Source organism: Octopus sinensis, linkage group LG28 (genome assembly GCF_006345805.1).
Source record: "Octopus sinensis linkage group LG28, ASM634580v1, whole genome shotgun sequence".
Taxonomy (NCBI): domain Eukaryota; kingdom Metazoa; phylum Mollusca; class Cephalopoda; order Octopoda; family Octopodidae; genus Octopus; species Octopus sinensis.
In genome coordinates, this window is record NC_043024.1 from 7,963,769 (window position 1) to 7,973,749 (window position 9,981).

General features: G+C 39.7%; 1 protein-coding gene across 6 annotated transcripts in view; it reads left to right on the forward strand.

Annotated features, from left to right (window-relative positions):
- LOC115225773 (zinc finger MYM-type protein 4) overlaps window positions 1-9,981 on the forward strand; it is a 133,434-nt gene that overhangs the window by 24,824 nt on the left and 98,629 nt on the right. The gene's annotated exons all lie outside the window — the stretch shown is intronic.

The window sequence follows — 9,981 nt, forward strand, 5'->3', positions numbered from 1 at the left end:
TTTTCTGGCTGTGTTGTATACACATAGAAGTATTATCGGACGTACAGTCCTCTTGTTTGTTTGTGTAGGTATGTTTGTATGCATGTGTATATATATATATACATATATATATATATATATATATAAATCCTTAAAAATGTTTTAGCACGTCATATTTGCTCGTCAGGTTTTTTAATTACATTCAAGTTTAAAATAGTGCGACTTCTGCACGACTAAATTCGTGTGTGTGTGTGTGTATAATGGGCGTCCCTGTAGAATAGCGTCGGAAATTCTCTATTGCACCAAAAGCCATAATTTCTTCGGATATGTAGGTTTAAGCATTGTAGATTATGATTCTGCTCTCCTCCTCGAAGTATGTCTTAAGATGGGTGACTTTTGTCCTTCCCCACCATCATGTAAAATGGTGCGACTTATGCACGACTAAATTCGTGTGTGTGTGTGTGTGTGTGTGTGTATAATGGGCGTCCCTGTAGAATAGCGTCGGAAATTCTCTATTGCATCAAAAGCCATAATTTCTTCGGATGTATAGGTTTAAGCATTGTAGATTATGATTCTGCTCTCCCCCTCGAAGTATGTCTTACGATGGGTGACTTTTGTCCTTCCTCACCATCATCTAAATTTTTCAGTTTTGGCGTTTTTGTGGAACAATTTTGTTTTTCAGATTTATGTTTTAAGTACTTGATGTTATATGGTACTTCAAAAATCTGCGTAATTTTTTAAAAGATAAATTAAAGAAAAACAAAAAAAATTCTAAAGCAACGTTACTGAAAAAGTGTGCAGTGGGTGGTTGTCAACAATCTGCCCCTGTTTTTGAGAGGAGGGGTTTCACACTTGACTGTGTGATAAGTTTGTTTCTCAACCACCACATGGTTCTGGGTTCTGTTCCATTCTGTAGCACCTTGGGCAGGTGTCTTCTACTGTAGCACTGGCAAAAACCAAACTCTTGTGAATAAATTTGGTAGATGGGAACTAAAAATAGCTTGTAATTGTGTATGTATTTATGTGTGTTTGTGTTTGTCCCCACCACTACTTGGCAACCGGTGTTGGTTTGTTTACACCTGCATAACTTAGCAGTTCAGCTAAAGACACAATAGAATAATTACCAGACACATACTAGGTTTGATTTGTTCGACTAACCTGTTCAAGGCAGTGCCCGAGCATGGCTGCAGTCTTTTGACCGAAACAAATAAGATACATAGTAATATAAGTTCTAAGGGATACCAAATATTAAATATTATCTGGTCTGGAGCTCAATAGGCGCAGGAGTGGCCGTGTGGTAAGTAGCTTGTTTACCAACCACATGGTTCCGTGTTCAGTCCCACTGCGTGGCACCTTGGGCAAGTGTCTTTTACTATAGCCCCGGGCCGACCAAAGCCTTGTGAGTGGATTTGGTAGACGGAAACTGAAAGAAGCCTGTCGTATATATGTATATATATATATGCATGTGTGTTTGTGTGTCTGTGTTTATCCCCCTAGCATTGCATCAGTTGTCAAGCAATGCTAGGGGGACAAACACACACACACGCATATATATATATATATATATATATACATATATACGACAGGCTTCTTTCAGTTTCCGTCTACCAAATCCACTCACAAGGCATTGGTCGGCCCGGGGCTATAGCAGAAGACACTTGCCCTAGATGCCACGCAGTGGGACTGAACCCGGAACTATGTGGTTGGTTAGCAAGCTACTTACCACACAGCCACTCCTGCGCCTATCTATGCTTTTCATCCTTTCAGGGTCAATAAAATAAGTACCAGTTTAATGCTGGGGTTGATGGAATTGACCTCCCCTCCTTCACCCAAAATCGCTGACCTTGTTCCAAAATTTGAAATCAATTATTACAAAGGTGGCATGCTGGCTGAATTTTTAGTGTGTTGGACAAAATACTTTGCGATATTTTTTGTCTGTATGTTCCGAGTTCAAATTCTGCTGAGGTCACCGTTACCTTTCATCCTCTTTGACCCCTGTGGTCTATGTAATTCACTGTCCCGCCTCTGCAGTTTCGAACCTTGTACCTATACTAGACAGAATTGCTGTTGTAAAATGGTATTCAATCATGCTTGCTTAGTGTTTTGAGTTCAAATCCCACTGTAGTAATAAACTTTTGCCTTCTAAGTGATTGAGAGGTGCGGCTGATAAAATAAACTAGAAGTCAAGTTTTGGGGCTAATTGCTTTGTGCCTTAGAAATCAGCACTTCTAGTGTTGTTCCTACTACTACTACGACTTCAAGTGCTATTGTTATTACTACTTTTACTTTGACTACTGCTTGTACTTTCATTATTACTATGACAAATACTATTGCTACCACCACTACTACTGTCACTATAACTACTACCTGTACTTTCATTATTATTACTAATATTTAATTCTTTATTGCCCACAAGGGGCTAAACATACAGGAGACAAACAAGGACAGACAAACGGATTTAGTCGATTACATCGACCCCAGTGCATAACTGGTACTTATTTAATCAACCCTGAAAGTATGAAAAGCAAAGTCGACCTCGGTGGAACTCAGAACATAACGACAGACGAAATACGGCTACACATTTTGCCCAGGGTGCTAACGTTTCTGCCAGCTCGCTGCCCTTGTAATACTATTACTAATATTACTACTATTTTCACTATTACATCACTACCATCACCTTGAGTACTACTCTTACTACTACCACCGTCAACCACAGGTGATACTATTACTACTAGTTTTACTGCAATTACTGCTTGTACTCACATTATTACTATTACTAATATGACTGCTGCTACTATTACTACAGCTACCACCAGAATTACTACTTGGGTTATGATATTACTTTTATTACTACTACTAATATAGCTGCTGCTGCTGCCACCACCACCACTGTTACTACTACTTCTACTATAACTGTTTAAATTGTATTATTAGTACTTAGAAGTTAAGGTGGTGAAATGGCAGAATCGTTAGCACACTGGACAAAATGCTTATGGCTTTTTGCTCATTCTTATGTTCTGTGTTCAAATGCTGCCAAATAAGTACCAGTTGAGAACTGGGGTCAATATAATCAACTAGCCCCTCCCCATAAAATTTCAGGCCTTATGCCTATGGTCAAAACGTTTATTACAACCACAGGTGCAACACTAACTTTCCTGGCGCTGACGATCTGCAACCTTGTATAATCTGTACTGATTTCGACTAATGGGGAGCTACCTGTATTTCATTTAATTATTTAAGTAAATTTAATATTTGTTTAATTCAGAGTGTCTTGACCAAGGTGACTATCCCTGGTTTAGAAAAATCATTAATCCAGAAAGGTTTTGGAATCAAAGGTTCCAAAAAGTTTATGTTGTACCTGTATTAACATTGCTGGTGGTGGTGGTGGTTGTGGTAGTGGAACTAAACCAGTGGTTCTCAGCCAGGGCCCATATAAGATTTTGTTGTTTGAATTTGTGCAATAAATTAGTTATGCTTCTAAAATAAACAAAATATTTAAAGTTTTTTAAAACAATTCCTGATAATTAATTACCATCATCATTGTTTAACCCTTTTGTTACTGTATTTATTTTGAGATGCTCTGTGTTTCTTTCAATTACTTTAAATATAACAAAGGATTTAGTAAAATAACTTAGTTATCATTCAGCTAGTGTTAGGAACATAAATTGTGACTAAGGTTTGGTGGAAGATTTTAATTCAAAACTTATGAAAACAAGACCAGAGCTAGAGCCGGGTTGGTAATGAAAGGGTTAAATCTAACAAAGAATTTAGTAAAATAACTTAGTTATCATTAAGCTAGTGTAAGGAACATAAATTGTGACTAAGGTTTGGTGGAAGATTTTAATTCAAAACTTATGAAAACAAGACCAGAGCTAGAGCCGGGTTGGTAATGAAAGGGTTAAATCTAACAAAGAATTTAGTAAAATAACTTAGTTATCATTCAGCTAGTGTAAGGAACATAAATTGTGACTGGTTTGGTGGAAGATTTTAATTCAGAAATTTTGAAAACAAGACATTCGTACTCAGAGCCAGAGCTGGTTTTTGCCAGGTTGGTAACAAAAGGGTTAACATCCACTTTCCATGCTGGCATGGGTCGGACTGTTTGACATGGAGCTGGCTAGCAGCAAGCTGTCTAGACTCCACCTGTCTGTTGTGGCATGGTTTTCATGGCTGGATGCCCTTCCTTAACGCCAGTCACTTAACAGAGTGTGCTGGATACTTTTCACATACCACTGGCACCAGCACCTGAAAGGACAAGCCTGTATGTATGGAAGACAGCGATTTTACTAAGCTTGACACGTCTTATCAATTACAGCAAATTTCCACGTCTCCTGATCCCTTGTCATTTCCTCAGTGAGGCCCAGCATCTGAAGATCCTTTCTCATCACTTCTTCCCACATCTTCCTGGGCCTACCCCTTCCATATGTACCTTCCACAATTAAAGCTTGGTACTTCTTTATGCAGCTGTCCTCATCCATATGCATCACATGACCAAATAAGCACAGTCTTCTCTTTTGCAACATCTGATGCCCCTTATACGCAGCTTTCCTCTTGAATCATTTACACTCTGTCTTGCATGCACGCTGACATTATCCATCCAGCAGAACATGCTAGCTCCATTTCTTTCAAGCCTTTGCAAGTCCTCTGTAGTCAAAGACCATGCTTCACTGCCATGTAACATAGCTGTACGTACACAGGCATCATACAATCTGCCTTTCAGTCTGAGGGAGAGGCCCTTAGTTACCGACTAAGGTAGAAGCTCTCTGAACTTTGCTCAGCCAGTTCTTTTTTAACCCTTTAGCATGAAACCCGGCCATATCTGGCCAAAATATTTAACCTGTTTTATATTGAAACTGACCAGATCTCGCCTCTCACCTCAGCCCTACCATGTCATTCTAAAACTAAAAAATCACATCACTGAAATCTCTAAACTACAAGATAATGCATGATTAATTCAAACCATTTTAAATAAACAAACATCACATTTGACAGAATAATCTGAACACTAAAGGGTTAAACATTGATTAACTAGGAGGACCCACCCGAGTAAAATAGGAATCAAAGGGTCCAAAGGTAAAGAAATGGTTGAGAAACATTGAACTCAACCAAACATTATTTCATTTCACTGTATCTGTAAAAGATCGGTTTGTTGTCAGTTCTTATTGGTCAAACATCACATTGGAATATATGTAATGTCTTTTATTTGCAGCCTTCCATCTCATTACCCTCTTTCCCAACCATTCCAATATCTCTCTATATATAAACGGCAGTTTGTCTGTCTGTGTGTCTGTCAGGTTGTACCCTCACCCTGACCACGGCTTTCAACCGATTCTGATGGAACTTGACACACACATAGCCCAATGTCATAATTCAAAACTAACACAGCGAAAATTTTGGAAAGTTCCCCCAGTTCTGAAAAAAATCGATAAATTCGACATTGGCTCGAGAATCTAAGCTTTTTATATGCAACACATTTTCTCTCTAGGGGACACAACTCGACCATTTTATTGCCCAAAGGGACAGCTAGGAACATCGTATACACAGAAGTATTCGAGTGAAGAGAAGACATTGCAACCTACACATGCGCCTTCGTTCCCTAGAGGGAAAGGACTAGATTGGGATTAGTCGTTGCCTACTAGGGGCTCTTACAATACCCGGGCAACGCCGGGCTATGCTGCTAGTATTTAACTAAAATAAGTACCAGTTGTATTCTTGGGTCACTTCAATTGAACATAACTCCATTGTGCTGTTTAACTCTTTGTCCTGTGTCTCACACGGTATGCAGGACATAATTTCTCTGGTGTCCATGTATATATGATACACATTTCCATTTTTTTCCGACTACCATAATGACTTAGGATTTATGAAAGAAAAGTTTTATATTACTCAGAACATATGCACCAAGGACTAACCAAAAGTTTGAAAACTATCATGGATGTTTAGGACAAACGTAACATTTTTTGTTACCATATTTGTGTTGAAATACACTGCTGTTGTTTCAATTAACTTTTAAGATAATGGAGAATTCCATAAAATAACTTTGTTACTATTAAGTTGGTGTTTGGAACATAAATTAAAACCTTCCATCGAAATTTCATGTTGAGTAAGATTCACTTTAAAATAAAACGTTTGTATCACAGATCCAGGAGTTAGTCTCAGCGGTAGATTGGTATAAAAGGGGTTAACACCCTACTTTGGCATTTTTTATACCTTAGCAAGCATTTGGGCCAGCTTTATACTTGGAGAATATCTTCCGCCCTGCTTTCAGTCTTGCAGACCCTGTAAAGATTTATGAAAACTACCTTCTTTCCTGAGAAAAATATTAAAAAAAAAGCAACAGTAAATAGCATTAAAATAAATTGTGTCCTTCAGTCAGAAACAAAGATCTTTTTGAAGCGTAACCTTATTGGAATCATTCCAGATACTACACAACACCGAGCTATTTATACTTACCATACACTAGTGCACTATCATCACACTGCTTATAGTACATTACTGCAACTACCATATACTACTATTACACTGTTTTAATACACTAGTATTTAAGTTTCAGTACATATTTCAATATTGATTGTGGGCGTAGATGACCAAATTATTAAGATAACTGATACACTGGATGGAAGGAGTCGATTACTTTGTATCTGTGATGCTGGCATTTGACTCAGTTGTTAAAGTCCACTTATTGTAGTGGCAGTAGTGACTCTGTATTTGACTCTAACTCTTCGATTTATCATACCACTGATTCCAGCTCTTCTGTTTATTATATACTAGCAGTATCGCCCGGCGTTGCTCGGGTTTGTATGGGAAATAACTATAAAGCATTTTTAGAGAGTTATAGCTGAAAAATAGCAAAAAAATGCATTAAAAATGGAAAAAATATGATGGTAAATTTTTTTTTAACTCGTTGACTCACCGTAGACATTTTTAGAGAGTTACTTCCCTTATATTTATAAAATATGCATTAAAATGGAAAAAAATGATGGTAAATTATTTTTTAAATCGTAGACTCATCGTAGACGCGCGCTAATACCCAGACGGGCTTAAACTGCACTGCAAAATGTGGGAGTAGTTAGGAATCTAAATCGGAGTAGACAGACACACAACCTTTCTTTTATTATATATATATATATATATATATATATATATAGCCTAGTTAATCATTGATTCATTTATCATAGATCTTGGATAACATATTATGCTTAATTGTGAACCATGTTATACTCTCTCTCTCTTTTACTCTTTTACTTGTTTCAGTCATTTGACTGCGGCCATGCTGGAGCACCGCCTTTAGTCAAGCAAATCGACCCCAGGACTTATTCTTTGTAAGCCCAGTACTTATTCTATCGGTCTCTTTTGCCGAACTGCTAAGTAACGGGGACATAAACACACCAGCATCGGTTGTCAAGCAATGCTAGGGGGACAAACACACACACACACACACACACACACACACACATATATATATATACACATATATGACGGGCTTCTTTCAGTTTCCGTCTACCAAATCCACTCACAAGGCTTTGGTCGGCCCGAGGCTATAGTAGAAGACACTTGCCCAAGGTGCCACGCAGTGGGACTGAACCCGGAACCATGTGGTTGGTAAGCAAGCTACTTACCACACAGCCACTCCTGCGCCTATGACCATGGATTGTTTCGTTATTTTCGTTTATCGTTTAACGTCCGCATTCCATGCTAGCATGGGTTGGACGATTTGACTGAGGTCTGGCAAACCAGATGGCTGCACCAGACTCCATTCTGATCTGGCAGAGTTTCTACAGCTGGATGCCCTTCCTAACGCCAATTATCAATGTTATCACAGACTGGTATGTGATAACATGGGCTGCTTGTACCATTGGCCACCCACAGTGCTCAGCTACCTAGAATGCTTTGGTTATTGCTTGTGTTTACATGACTGTGCTTTGAGGCTGTATGTATGGATTTAGTCATACCCATCAATGTGGAGGCACATGGACTAGTGGTTAGAGCAGCGGACTCGCGGTCGAGGGATCGCCGGTTCGAATCTCAGACCGGGTGATGTGTGTGTTTATGAGCGAAACACCTAAGCTCCACGCGGCTCCGGCAGAATGTAATGGCGAAACTTTTGCTGACTCTTTCGCCACAACTTTTTCTCACTCTTTCCTCCTGCACCTTGCAGCTCACCAGTGTCCTGTCCAGGTGGGGAACCTATACGCCAAGAAACTGGGAAACTGGTCCTTATGAGCCAGGCATGGCTCGAGAAGGAACAAACAACAAAAAACAAAATCCCTTCAATATGGAACCAGTGAACGGAAAAAATGCAAAGGCAACTGATCCTAAAAAATGACACACACAAGTGTATTCTCTACAGGAAAAAGTAAAAGATAATCAAGAAAATAGGTAACAGTGGAGGTTTTGCTGTGGGCTGTGAGTTTGGTATTAATTGCCACACGCATAGCGCTGCGTATATGTGCATACATTTTTGTAGGCGCGGGCATGGCTGTGTGTTTTGGGAGCTTGCTTCCTAGCTACATGGTTTCGGGTTCAGTCCCACTGCGTGGCTCTTTGTGTAGGTGTCTTCCACTATAGCCCCGAGCCAACCGAAGTTTTGTGATTGAATTCGGTAGGCGGAGTTACTGCCGTGTGTGTATGTGTGCGTATAGCTGCTCAGTGCCTCTCCGAAAAAGAAAGAGGGAATCTACCATTCATTCCAATATGTAGGTTCCTGAAGTTAACAAACGATGCAGGTGTATGTATTCTCCACAGAAAAGGCCGAGATGAACAAGAAAATACGTGTTGGTAAAATCCTTGCTGCTGTGGGGTCTGAAGTTGGTGCCAATGAATCTACCATTTTCCCCATTTACAAAGTCTGTGGAGATGATACATTTATCACATTTTTTTTTTCTTTTAACCAAACACTGTGATAAGGATAAATATAGGCGCAGGAGTGGCTCTGTGGTAAGTAGCTTGTTTACCAACCACATGGTTCCGGGTTCAGCCCCACTGCGTGGCACCTTGGGCAAGTGTCTTCTACTGTAGCCTCAGGCCGACCAATGCCTTGTGAGTGGATTTGGTAGACGAACACTGAAAAGAAGCCTGTCGTATATATGTATATATATATATATATATATATATATATATATATATGCGTGTGTGTGTGTGTTTGCCCCCCTAGCATTGCTTGACAACTGATGCCGGTGTGTTTATGTCCCCATTATTTAGGGGTTCGGCAAAAGAGACCGATAGAATAAGTACTGGGCTTACAAAAGAATAAGTCCCGGGGTCGAGTTGCTTGATTAAAGGCGGTGCTCCAGCATGGCCGCAGTCAAATGACTGAAACAAGTAAAAGAGTAAAGAGTATATCACTAACTCCAGCTTCTCTAACATACATGCCTTTGTGAAACACCAGATTACCTGAGCCCTAATCTGGTGGGATTTGGGCATAAAGGCTATGTGTATCTATGTTGTTGTCCTCACTATTTTACATCTATTATTCATGCTGGCATAGGTTAGATGAGTTAACAGATCCTGGCATAGGTTAGATTGGCACGTCAGAGGTCTGCACCAAGTTTGAATATCTGCTTTGGCAGGGGTCTACAAATGGATGCCCTTCCTTATGCCGACCAACTTGCGTTGTGTATGAGGTGCTTTTTATGTGGCACCAGCACCAGTAGTTTATGGAGTAACTTGCAAGACAAGAGCCTACAGCTGAGGGGTCTTGTCTCGCAAGCGACTGAGAAGTGAGGGTGATATTGAGAGAGGTGGTCTTGTGCCAGGGGAGGAGCGATTAAAGTATGATGAGGACAGGAATAGGTGCTTTGCTGTTACAAAACATTCAGAACTATAAGAAGAGGCTGTTTTTATTAACCCTTTAGCATTTAAACTGGCCATATCCGGCCAGAAGTATTCTGCCTGTTTTATGTTCAAACTAGTGAGATCTGGTCTCTCACACCAACCCTACAATATCGTTTTAAAAATTAACAGCTACCTCATCAAAATCTCATAGCTACAAGATAATGCATG